Source organism: Triturus cristatus, unplaced genomic scaffold, assembly GCF_964204655.1.
Source record: "Triturus cristatus unplaced genomic scaffold, aTriCri1.1 SCAFFOLD_231, whole genome shotgun sequence".
In the NCBI taxonomy this organism is placed as follows: domain Eukaryota; kingdom Metazoa; phylum Chordata; class Amphibia; order Caudata; family Salamandridae; genus Triturus; species Triturus cristatus.
The window spans coordinates 863816-876842 of record NW_028187364.1 but is presented as its reverse complement, the minus strand read 5'-3'; the positions used below and the strand labels follow the sequence as shown (position 1 = coordinate 876842).

Here is a 13027-nt window from a genome sequence, read left to right as displayed (position 1 = left end):
GTGGTGGAGGTGGTGCTATTGATGGTGGTGGTGGTATTGTTGGTGTATTGTTGAGGGTATTGGTGGTGGTGAAGTTAGTGGTATTGGTGGTTGTGATATTAGTATTGGAGGTGGTGATACAGGTAGTGGTGTTAGTGATGGTGGTGGTATTGGTACTGGTAGTGGCATTGGTGGTGGTGGTATTAGTGGTATTATTTGTGGTATAGGTATGGGTGGGGGTGGTATTGGTGGTGGTATTGGAAGTAGGGGTGGTATTGGTGGTGGTAGCATTGGTGATAGTTGTAGTGGTATTGATGGTGTTGATGGTGGTGGTATTGATGGTAGTGGTGGTCATATTGGTGGTGTTATTGGTGGTGGTGGAGGTGGTGTTGGTAGTGGTATTGGTGGTATTGGTGGTGTTGGTGGTATTGGTGTTGGTGGTAATCATGGAGGTGGTAGTGGTATTGGTGGTGTTGATTGTAGTGGTATTGGTGGAGGTGGTGTTATTGATGGTGGTGGTGGTATTCATAGTATTGGCAGAATTGGTGTGGTTGTATTGGTGGTGATATTGGAGGTGGTATTGGTGGTGCTGGTAGTGGTAGTGTGGTGGTATTGGTGGTGTTATTGGTGGTGGTATTTATGATGGTGGTATTGGTGGTAGTATTGGTGGTGGTATTGATGGTGATATTGGTGGTGGTGATATTGGGGGTCGTGGTGGTATTGGTGGTGGTGGTGGTATTGGTGGTGGGATGCTGGTGGTGGTGGTATTGGTGGTTGTATTGGTATTGCTGAGGTATTGGTATTGGGGTGGTATTGGTACTAGTGGTGGTGGTATTGGTGTTGGTGGTGGTGGTATTGGTGATGGTGGTATAAGTGGTGGTGTTATTGGTGGTGGTATTGGTGGTAGTACTGGTGGTAGTGGTATTGGTGGTTGTATTAGTGGTGATGGTGGTATTTGTGGTGGTGGTATTGGTGGTTGTGGTGTTGATGGTAGTGTTGGTATTGGTGGTGGTCATATTGGTGGTGGTGGTATTGGTGGTGCAATTAGTGGTGGTATTGGTGGTATTCATGGTGATGTTGATATTGGTGGTGGTGGTAATATTGATGGTGACGGTGGTATTGGTGTTGGTGATATTAGTGGTGCTGGTGGTTGTATTGGTGGTGCTGGTATTGGTGGTGGCCTTGGTATTGGCAGTGGTACTAGTGGTGCTGGTTGTGGATTAGTGATGGTGGTATTGGTGGTGGTGGTATTGGTGTTGGTAGTGGTGGTATTGTTGGTGATGTTGGCGGTATTGGTGGTGGTGGCATTGGTGGTGGTATTGGTGGTGGTGGCATTGGTGGTGGTATTGATGGTGGTATTTGTGGTAGAGGTATTGGTGGTGGTGGAATTGGACGTTGGGGTGGTATTGGTGGTGGTATTGCTGGTGGTATTGTTGATGGTGGTGGAGGTATTGGCGGTGGTATTGGTGGTCGTGGAGGTGGTATTGGTGGTGGTGGTATTGGTGGTGATGGTATTGGTGGTGGTATTGGTAGTGGTGGTATTGGTAGTGGTGGTATTGGTGGTGGTATTGGTGGTGGTGGATGTGGTGGTATTGATGGTGGTATTTGTGGTAGAGGTATTGGTGGTGGTAGAATTGGACGTTGGGGTGGTATTGGTGGTGGTGGTGGTGATGATGGTAGTGGTATTGGTAGTGGTATTGTTGATGGTGGTGGAGGTATTGGCGGTGGTATTGGTGGTCGTGGTATTGTTGGTGGTGGCGGTATTGGTGGTGATGGAATTGGTGGTGGTATTGGTAGTGGTGGTATTGGTAGTGGTGGTATTGGTAGTGGTGGTAGTAGTGGTAGTGCGGTGGTACTGTTGGTTGTGTTTGTGATGGTGGTATTGGTGGTGATATTAGTGGTTGTGGTATTGGGGGTGGTATTGGTGGAGGTGGTTGTGGGGGTGGTGGTGATATTTGTGGTGCTGGTATTGGTAGTGGTGTCGGTGGTAATGGTGGTGGTGGTATTGGTGGTGGTGGTGGTATTCGTAGTTGTATTGATGGTGGTGGTATTGGTGGTGGTATTAGTGGTGGTATTGGTGTTAGTTGTATTGGTGGCGTTGGTGGTGGTGGTATTGGTGGTGCTGAGATTGCTGGTGGTGGTGATATTGGTGTTGGTATTTGTGGTGGTGGTATTGGTGGTGGTGATATTAGTGGTATTGGTGGTGGTGATATTGGTATTGGAGGTTGTGTACCGGTGTCGGTATTGGTAATGGTGGTGGTACTGGTTCTGGTGGTGGTATTGGTAGTGGTGGCATTGGTGGTGGTGTTGGTTGTGGTGGTATTGGTGGTGGTGTTGGTGGCGGTGGAAGTGGTGGTATTGGTGGTGGTGGTGGTATTGGTGGTGTTGATGGTATTGGAGGTGGTATTGGTGGTGGTAATCATGGAGGTGGTAGTGGTATTGGTGGTGGTATTGGTGGTAGTGGTGTTATTCGTAGTTGTATTGATGGTGGTGGTATTGGTGGTGGTATTAGTGGTGGTATTGGTGTTAGTTGTATTGGTGGCGTTGGTGGTGGTGGTATTGGCGGTGCTGAGATTGCTGGTGGTGGTGATATTGGTGTTGGTATTTGTGGTGGTGGTATTGGTGGTGGTGATATTAGTGGTATTGGTGGTGGTGATATTGGTATTGGACGTTGTGTACCGGTGTCGGTATTGGTAATGGTGGTGGTACTGGTTCTGGTGGTGGTATTGGTAGTGGTGGCATTGGTGGTGGTGTTGGTTGTGGTGGTATTGGTGGTGGTGTTGGTGGCGGTGGAAGTGGTGGTATTGGTGGTGTTGATGGTATTGGAGGTGGTATTGGTGGTGGTAATCATGGAGGTGGTAGTGGTATTGGTGGTGTTGATTGTAGTGGTATTGGTGGAGGTGGTGTTATTGATGGTGGTGGTGGTGTTCATAGTATAGGCAGAATTGGTGTGGTTGTATTGGTGGTCATATTGGAGGTGGTATTGGTGGTGCTGGTAGTGGTAGTGTGGTGGTATTGGTGGTGATATTGGGTGTGGTATTTATGATGGTGGTATTGGTGGTAGTATTGGTGGTGGTAGTATGGGTGGTGGTATTGATGGTGATATTAGTGGTGCTGGTATTGGTGGGGGTATTGGTGGCGTTGGTGGTGGTATCAGTTGTGGTGGTATTGGTGGTGGTATTATTGTGGTATTGGTGGCGGTAGTATTGGTGGTGATATTGGTGGTGCTGGTATTGGTGATGGTGGTGGTATTGGGTGTTGGTGGGTTTGTTGGTGGTATTGGTGGTGGTGGTTATATTGGTGGTGGTGGTTGTATTGGTAGTGGAGGTAGTGGTATTGGTGGTGGTGGCATTGGTGAAAATATTGGTGGTGATATTGATGGTGGTGGTATTGGTGGTGATATTGGTGGTGGTATTGGTGGTATTGGTGGTATTGGTGGTTGTGGTGGTATTGGTGGTGGTATTGATGGTAGTGGTATGGTAGAGTTGGTGGTATTAGTGGTGGTAGCATTGGTGGTGGTGGTATTGCTGGTGGTGGTATTGGTGGTACTGATATTGTTGGTGGTGATGGTATTGGTGATGGTGGTGATATTGGTGGTGCTATTGATGGTGGTCTTGGTGGTGGTGTTATTGGTGGTATTGGTGGTGGTACTGGTGGTAGTGGTATTGGTGGCATTGGTGTTGGCATTGATGGTGGTGGCATTGGTGTTGGTATTGGCAGTGGTGGTTTTGGTGGTGGTGTTGGTGGCAGCGGTATTGGTGGTGGTGGCATTGGTGGTGGTGGTATTGGATGTTGGGGTGGCTTTGGTGGTGGTAATGGTGGTGGTGGTAGTGGTAGTGGTGGTGGTGTTATTGATGGTGGTGGTATTGTTGGTGGTATTGTTGTAGGTGATATTAGTGGTATTGGAAGTGGTAGTACAGGTGGTGGTATTGGTACTGGTGGTGGCACTGGTGGTGGTATTGGTGGTGGTGGTGGTGTTGGTAGTGGTATTGGTTGTGGTGGTATTGGTATTGGTGGTCGTGGTGGTATTGGTGGTATGGATGGCTGTATTGGTATTGATGGGGTATAAGTATTGGGGTGGTATTGGTGCTGGTGGTATTGGTGGTGGTTGTATTGGTGCTAGTGGTATTGGTGGTGGCAGTATTGATGGTTGTAATAATGGTGATGGTATTTGGGGTGGTGGTATTGGTGGTATTGTTGGTGATGTTGGTATTGGTGGTAATGATGGTGGTGGTAGTGGTATTGGTGGTGTTGATTGTAATGATCTTGGTGGAGGTGGTGTTATTGATGGTGGTGGTGGTATTCATAGAATTGGTAGAATTGGTGCTGGCTGTATTGGTGGTGGTGGTAGTGGTAGTGTGGTGGTATTGGTGGTGTTATTGGTGGTGCTAATATTGGTGGTGGTGGGGGTATTGTTGGCATTGGTGGTGGTATTAGTTGTGGTGGTATTGGTGGTGGTATTGGTAGTGGTATTGGTTGTGGTATTGGTGGTGATATTGGTGGTGCTGGTATTGATGATGGTGGTGGTATTGGGTGTTGGTAGGATTGGTGGTGGTAGTTATATTGGTGGTGGTGGTGGTATTGGCAGTGGTATTGGAGGTAGTGGTATTGGTGGTGTCGGCATTGCTGATATTGGTGGTGATATTGATGGTGGTGGTATTGGTGGTGTTATTGGTGGTGCTGATAATGGTGGTGGTGGTGGTATTGTCTGTGGTATTGGTGGTGGTGGTGGTATTGATGGTAGTGGTATTGGTGGAGTTGGTGGTATTGGTGGTGGTAGCATTGGTGGTGGTATTGGTGGTGTTGGTGGTATTACTGGTGGTGATATTGGTGGTGGTGTTGTGGTGGTATTGGTGGTGCTGATATTCTTGGTGGTGATGGTATTGGTGGTGATGGTATTGGTGGTGGTGGTGATATTGGTGCTGGTATTGATGGTCGTCTTGGTGCTGGTGGTATTGGTGGTGGCATTGGTGGTGGTACAGGTGGTAGTGGTATTGATGGTATTGGTGTTGGTATTGGTGGTGGTGTTGATATTGGCAGTGGTGGTATTGGTGGTGGTGTTGGTGGCGGCGGTATTGGTGGTGGTGGCATTGGTGGTGATTTTGGTGGTATTGGTGGTGGTGGTATTGGATGTTGGGGTGGCATTGGTGGTGGTAATGGCGGTGGTGGTAGTGGTATTGGTGGTGGTGGTATTGGATGTTGGGGTGGCATTGGTGGTGGTAATGGCGGTGGTGGTAGTGGTATTGGTGGTTTAGATGGTGGTGGTATTTGTGGTGGTGGAGGTGGTGTTATTGATGGTGGTATTGTTGGTGGTATTGCTGTAGGTGATATTAGTGGTATTGGAAGTGGTAGTACAGGTGGTGGTATTGTTTTTTTTTTGTGCATATTTATTTGGCGCAAACTCGACTCGAAGGTATTGGAGCGCTTTACATGAGCACCGTATTTACATTACACATTCAGGCACGGGGAGATTAAGTGATTTGCCCAGAATCACAGGATGTGGATGTGACCTCGAGGCTCAAACCCTGGTTTCCTGCACCAAAGTCGGCAGTTTAAGCTGACGGACCACATCCTCTCCCTGGTACTGGTGGTGGTATTGTTACTGGTGGTGGTGGTATTGTTGGTGGTGGTATTGGTGGTAGTATTTGTGGTATAGGTATTGGTGGGGGTGGTATTGGTGGTGGTAGTGGTGATATTGGACGTGGGGGTGGTATAGGTGGTGGTGGAGGTGGCGTTATTGATGGTATTTGTGGTGGTGGTATTGGTGGTGGTGGTATTGGTGGTAGGTGTAGTGGTAGTGATAGTGGTGGTCGTATTGGTGGTGGTGTTGGTAGTGGTGGAGGGTTGGTGGTAGTCGTATTGGTGGTGTTATTGGTCGTGGTGGTATTGGTGGTGGTGGTGTTGGTAGTGGTATTGGTTGTGGTGTTATTGGTGGTCGTGGTGGTATTGGTGGTGGCGGTATATGTGGTGGGGATATTGCTGGTGGGATATTGGTTGTGGTGGTATTGGTGGTGGTGGTATTGGTGATTGTATTGGTGGCTGTATTGGTATTGATGGGGTATAAGTATTAGGGTGGTATTGGTGATGGTTCTATTGGTGCTGGTGGTATTGGTGGTGGCGGTATTGATGGTTGTAAAAATGGGGATGGTATTTGTGGTGGTGGTATTGGTGGCATTGATGATGATGGTGGTGATATTGGTGGTGGTATTGGTGGTGTTGATTGTAATGGTATTGGTGGAGGTGGTGTTATTGATGGTGGTGGTATTCATAGAATTGGTAGAATTGGCGCTGGCTGTATTGGTGGTGGTATTGGAGGTGGTATTGGTGGTGGTAGTGTGGTGGTATTGGTGGTGTTATCAGTGGTGGTGTTTGTGATGGTGGTATTGGTGGTGGTAGTATGGGTGGAGGTATTGATGGTGATATTAGTGGTGCTGGTATTGGTGGGGGGGTATTGGTGGCATTGGTGGTGGTATTAGTTGTGGTGGTTTTGGTGGTGGTAGTGGTATTGGTGGTGATATTGGGGTGCTGGTATTGATGATGGTGGTGGTATTGGGTGTTGGTGGGTTTGGTGGTGGTATTGGTGGTGGTTATATTGGTGGTGGTGGTTGTATTGGTAGTGGTATTGGAGGTAGTGATATTGGTGGTATTGGTGGTGATATTGATGGTGGTGGTATTGGTGGTGGTATTGGTGGTGCTGGTAATGGTGGTGGTGGTGGTATTGGTGGTGGTATTGGTAGTGGTCATGGTGGTGGTGGTATTGGTGGTGGTATTGATGGTAGTGGTATTGGTGGAGTTGGTAGCATTGGTGGTGGTATTGTTGGTGTTGTTATTACTGGTGGTGATATTGGTGGTGGTGGTATTGGTGGTGGTATTGGTGGTGATATTGGTGGTGCTTGTAATGGTGGTGGTATTGGTGTTGTCTGTGGTATTAGTGGTATTGGTGGTTGTGGTGGTATTGGTGGTGGTCGTGGTATTGATGATAGTGGTATGGTAGAGTTGGTGGTATTAGTGGTGGTAGCATTGGTGGTGGTGGTGGTATTGTTGGTGTTGGTGGTATTGCTGGTGGTGGTATTGGTGGTACTGATATTGTTGGTGGTGATGGTATTGGTGATGGTGGTGATATTGGTGGTGCTATTGATGGTTGTCTTGGTGGTGTTATTGGTGGTGGCATTGGTGGTATTGGTGGTGGTACTGGTGGTAGTGGTATTGGTGCCATTGGTGTTGGCATTGATGGTGGTGGCATTGGTGTTGGTATTGGCAGTGGTGGTTTTGGTGGTGGTGTTGGTGGTGGCGGTATTGGTGGTGGTGGCATTGGTTGTGGTGGTATTGGATGTTGGGGTGGCTTTGGTGGTGGTAATGGTGGTGGTGGTAGTGGTGGTGGTATTTGTGGTGGTGGAGGTGGTGTTATTGATGGTGGTGGTGGTATTGTTGGTGGTATTGTTGTAGGTGATATTAGTGGTATTGGAAGTGGTAGTACAGGTGGTGGTATTGGTACTGTTGGTCATATTGGTACTGGTGGTGGCACTGGTGGTGGTATTGGTGGTGGTGGTATTGGTGGTAGTATTTGAGGTATAGGTATCGGTAGTGATAGTGGTGGTCGTATTGGTGGTGGTGTTGGTAGTGGTGGAGGTGGTGGTGGTAGTCGTATTGGAGGTGTTATTGGTGGTGGTGTTGGTAGTGGTATTGGTTGTGGTGGTATTGGTATTGGTGGTCGTGGTGGTATTGGTGGTGGTGGTATTGGTGGTGGTGGTATTGGTGGCTGTATTGGTATTGATGGGGTATAAGTATTGGGGTGGTATTGGTGCTGGTGGTATTGGTATTGGTGGTGGTGGTGGTGGTATTGGTGGTGGCAGTATTGATGGTTGTAATAATGGTGATGGTATTTGGGGTGGTGGTATTCGTGGTATTGATGGTGATGTTGGTATTGGTGGTAATGATGGTGGTGGTAGTGGTATTGGTGGTGTTGATTGTAATGGTCTTGGTGGAGGTGGTGTTATTGATGGTGGTCGTATTCATAGAATTGGTAGAATTGGTGCTGGCTGTATTGGTGGTGGTATTGGTGGTGGTGGTAGTGGTAGTGTGGTGGTATTGGTGGTGTTTGTGATGGTGTTATTGGTGGTGGTAGTATTGGTGGTATTCATGGTGATGTTGATATTGGTGGTGGTGGTAATATTGATGGTGACGGTGGTATTGGTGTTGGTGATATTAGTGGTGCTGGTGGTTGTATTGGTGGTGCTGGTATTGGTGGTGGCCTTGGTATTGGCAGTGGTACTAGTGGTGCTGGTTGTGGATTAGTGATGGTGGTATTGGTGGTGGTGGTATTGGTGTTGGTAGTGGTGGTATTGTTGGTGATGTTGGCGGTATTGGTGGTGGTGGCATTGGTGGTGGTATTGGTGGTGGTGGCATTGGTGGTGGTATTGATGGTGGTATTTGTGGTAGAGGTATTGGTGGTGGTGGAATTGGACGTTGGGGTGGTATTGGTGGTGGTATTGCTGGTGGTATTGTTGATGGTGGTGGAGGTATTGGCGGTGGTATTGGTGGTGGTGGTATTGGTGGTGGTGGTATTGGTGGTGATGGTATTGGTGGTGGTATTGGTAGTGGTGGTATTGGTAGTGGTGGTATTGGTGGTGGTATTGGTGGTGGTGGATGTGGTGGTATTGATGGTGGTATTTGTGGTAGAGGTATTGGTGGTGGTAGAATTGGACGTTGGGGTGGTATTGGTGGTGGTGGTGGTGATGATGGTAGTGGTATTGGTAGTGGTATTGTTGATGGTGGTGGAGGTATTGGCGGTGGTATTGGTGGTCGTGGAGGTGGTATTGTTGGTGGTGGCGGTATTGGTGGTGATGGAATTGGTGGTGGTATTGGTAGTGGTGGTATTGGTAGTGGTGGTAGTAGTGGTAGTGCGGTGGTACTGTTGGTTGTGTTTGTGATGGTGGTATTGGTGGTGATATTAGTGGTTGTGGTATTGGGGGTGGTATTGGTGGAGGTGGTTGTGGGGGTGGTGGTGATATTTGTGGTGCTGGTATTGGTAGTGGTGTCGGTGGTAATGGTGGTGGTGGTATTGGTGGTGGTGGTGGTATTCGTAGTTGTATTGATGGTGGTGGTATTGGTGGTGGTATTAGTGGTGGTATTGGTGTTAGTTGTATTGGTGGCGTTGGTGGTGGTGGTATTGGTGGTGCTGAGATTGCTGGTGGTGGTGATATTGGTGTTGGTATTTGTGGTGGTGGTATTGGTGGTGGTGATATTAGTGGTATTGGTGGTGGTGATATTGGTATTGGAGGTTGTGTACCGGTGTCGGTATTGGTAATGGTGGTGGTACTGGTTCTGGTGGTGGTATTGGTAGTGGTGGCATTGGTGGTGGTGTTGGTTGTGGTGGTATTGGTGGTGGTGTTGGTGGCGGTGGAAGTGGTGGTATTGGTGGTGTTGATGGTATTGGAGGTGGTATTGGTGGTGGTAATCATGGAGGTGGTAGTGGTATTGGTGGTGGTATTGGTGGTGGTGGTGGTATTCGTAGTTGTATTGATGGTGGTGGTATTGGTGGTGGTATTAGTGGTGGTATTGGTGTTAGTTGTATTGGTGGCGTTGGTGGTGGTGGTATTGGCGGTGCTGAGATTGCTGGTGGTGGTGATATTGGTGTTGGTATTTGTGGTGGTGGTATTGGTGGTGGTGATATTAGTGGTATTGGTGGTGGTGATATTGGTATTGGACGTTGTGTACCGGTGTCGGTATTGGTAATGGTGGTGGTACTGGTTCTGGTGGTGGTATTGGTAGTGGTGGCATTGGTGGTGGTGTTGGTTGTGGTGGTATTGGTGGTGGTGGAAGTGGTGGTATTGGTGGTGGTGGTGGTATTGGTGGTGTTGATGGTATTGGAGGTGGTATTGGTGGTGGTAATCATGGAGGTGGTAGTGGTATTGGTGGTGTTGATTGTAGTGGTATTGGTGGAGGTGGTGTTATTGATGGTGGTGGTGGTGTTCATAGTATAGGCAGAATTGGTGTGGTTGTATTGGTGGTCATATTGGAGGTGGTATTGGTGGTGCTGGTAGTGGTAGTGTGGTGGTATTGGTGGTGATATTGGGTGTGGTATTTATGATGGTGGTATTGGTGGTAGTATTGGTGGTGGTAGTATGGGTGGTGGTATTGATGGTGATATTAGTGGTGCTGGTATTGGTGGGGGTATTGGTGGCGTTGGTGGTGGTATCAGTTGTGGTGGTATTGGTGGTGGTATTATTGTGGTATTGGTGGCGGTAGTATTGGTGGTGATATTGGTGGTGCTGGTATTGGTGATGGTGGTGGTATTGGGTGTTGGTGGGTTTGTTGGTGGTATTGGTGGTGGTGGTTATATTGGTGGTGGTGGTTGTATTGGTAGAGGAGGTAGTGGTATTGGTGGTGGTGGCATTGGTGAAAATATTGGTGGTGATATTGATGGTGGTGGTATTGGTGGTGATATTGGTGGTGGTATTGGTGGTATTGGTGGTTGTGGTGGTTGTGGTGGTATTGGTGGTGGTATTGATGGTAGTGGTATGGTAGAGTTGGTGGTATTAGTGGTGGTAGCATTGGTGGTGGTGGTATTGCTGGTGGTGGTATTGGTGGTACTGATATTGTTGGTGGTGATGGTATTGGTGATGGTGGTGATATTGGTGGTGCTATTGATGGTGGTCTTGGTGGTGGTGTTATTGGTGGTATTGGTGGTGGTACTGGTGGTAGTGGTATTGGTGGCATTGGTGTTGGCATTGATGGTGGTGGCATTGGTGTTGGTATTGGCAGTGGTGGTTTTGGTGGTGGTGTTGGTGGCAGCGGTATTGGTGGTGGTGGCATTGGTGGTGGTGGTATTGGATGTTGGGGTGGCTTTGGTGGTGGTAATGGTGGTGGTGGTAGTGGTAGTGGTGGTGGTGGTGGTGTTATTGATGGTGGTGGTATTGTTGGTGGTATTGTTGTAGGTGATATTAGTGGTATTGGAAGTGGTAGTACAGGTGGTGGTATTGGTACTGGTGGTGGCACTGGTGGTGGTATTGGTGGTGGTGGTGGTGTTGGTAGTGGTATTGGTTGTGGTGGTATTGGTATTGGTGGTCGTGGTGGTATTGGTGGTATGGATGGCTGTATTGGTATTGATGGGGTATAAGTATTGGGGTGGTATTGGTGCTGGTGGTATTGGTGGTGGTTGTATTGGTGCTAGTGGTATTGGTGGTGGCAGTATTGATGGTTGTAATAATGGTGATGGTATTTGGGGTGGTGGTATTGGTGGTATTGTTGGTGATGTTGGTATTGGTGGTAATGATGGTGGTGGTAGTGGTATTGGTGGTGTTGATTGTAATGATCTTGGTGGAGGTGGTGTTATTGATGGTGGTGGTGGTATTCATAGAATTGGTAGAATTGGTGCTGGCTGTATTGGTGGTGGTGGTAGTGGTAGTGTGGTGGTATTGGTGGTGTTATTGGTGGTGCTAATATTGGTGGTGGTGGGGGTATTGTTGGCATTGGTGGTGGTATTAGTTGTGGTGGTATTGGTGGTGGTATTGGTAGTGGTATTGGTTGTGGTATTGGTGGTGATATTGGTGGTGCTGGTATTGATGATGGTGGTGGTATTGGGTGTTGGTAGGATTGGTGGTGGTAGTTATATTGGTGGTGGTGGTGGTATTGGCAGTGGTATTGGAGGTAGTGGTATTGGTGGTGTCGGCACTGCTGATATTGGTGGTGATATTGATGGTGGTGGTATTGGTGGTGTTATTGGTGGTGCTGATAATGGTGGTGGTGGTGGTATTGTCTGTGGTATTGGTGGTGGTGGTGGTATTGATGGTAGTGGTATTGGTGGAGTTGGTGGTATTGGTGGTGGTAGCATTGGTGGTGGTATTGGTGGTGTTGGTGGTATTTCTGGTGGTGATATTGGTGGTGGTGTTGTGGTGGTATTGGTGGTGCTGATATTCTTGGTGGTGATGGTATTGGTGGTGATGGTATTGGTGGTGGTGGTGATATTGGTGCTGGTATTGATGGTCGTCTTGGTGCTGGTGGTATTGGTGGTGGCATTGGTGGTGGTACAGGTGGTAGTGGTATTGGTGTTGGTATTGGTGGTGGTGTTGATATTGGCAGTGGTGGTATTGGTGGTGGTGTTGGTGGCGGCGGTATTGGTGGTGGTGGCATTGGTGGTGATTTTGGTGGTTTTGGTGGTGGTGGTATTGGATGTTGGGGTGGCATTGGTGGTGGTAATGGCGGTGGTGGTAGTGGTATTGGTGGTGGTGGTATTGGATGTTGGGGTGGCATTGGTGGTGGTAATGGCGGTGGTGGTAGTGGTATTGGTGGTTTAGATGGTGGTGGTATTTGTGGTGGTGGAGGTGGTGTTATTGATGGTGGTATTGTTGGTGGTATTGCTGTAGGTGATATTAGTGGTATTGGAAGTGGTAGTACAGGTGGTGGTATTGTTTTTTTTTTGTGCATATTTATTTGGCGCAAACTCGACTCGAAGGTATTGGAGCGCTTTACATGAGCACCGTATTTACATTACACATTCAGGCACGGGGAGATTAAGTGATTTGCCCAGAATCACAGGATGTGGATGTGACCTCGAGGCTCAAACCCTGGTTTCCTGCACCAAAGTCGGCAGTTTAAGCTGACGGACCACATCCTCTCCCTGGTACTGGTGGTGGTATTGTTACTGGTGGTGGTGGTATTGGTGGTAGTATTTGTGGTATAGGTATTGGTGGGGGTGGTATTGGTGGTGGTAGTGGTGATATTGGACGTGGGGGTGGTATAGGTGGTGGTGGAGGTGGCGTTATTGATGGTATTTGTGGTGGTGGTATTGGTGGTGGTGGTATTGGTGGTAGGTGTAGTGGTAGTGATAGTGGTGGTCGTATTGGTGGTGGTGTTGGTAGTGGTGGAGGGTTGGTGGTAGTCGTATTGGTGGTGTTATTGGTCGTGGTGGTATTGGTGGTGGTGGTGTTGGTAGTGGTATTGGTTGTGGTGTTATTGGTGGTCGTGGTGGTATTGGTGGTGGCGGTATATGTGGTGGGGATATTGCTGGTGGGATATTGGTTGTGGTGGTATTGGTGGTGGTGGTATT

The 13027-nt window shown here is 48.4% G+C and overlaps 1 protein-coding gene across 1 annotated transcript in view; it reads right to left on the bottom strand.

The window, feature by feature from the left end:
- Nucleotides 1-13027, bottom strand: part of LOC146771200 (FACT complex subunit SPT16-like) — a 267181-nt gene that overhangs the window by 216973 nt on the left and 37181 nt on the right. The window lies entirely within an intron of this gene.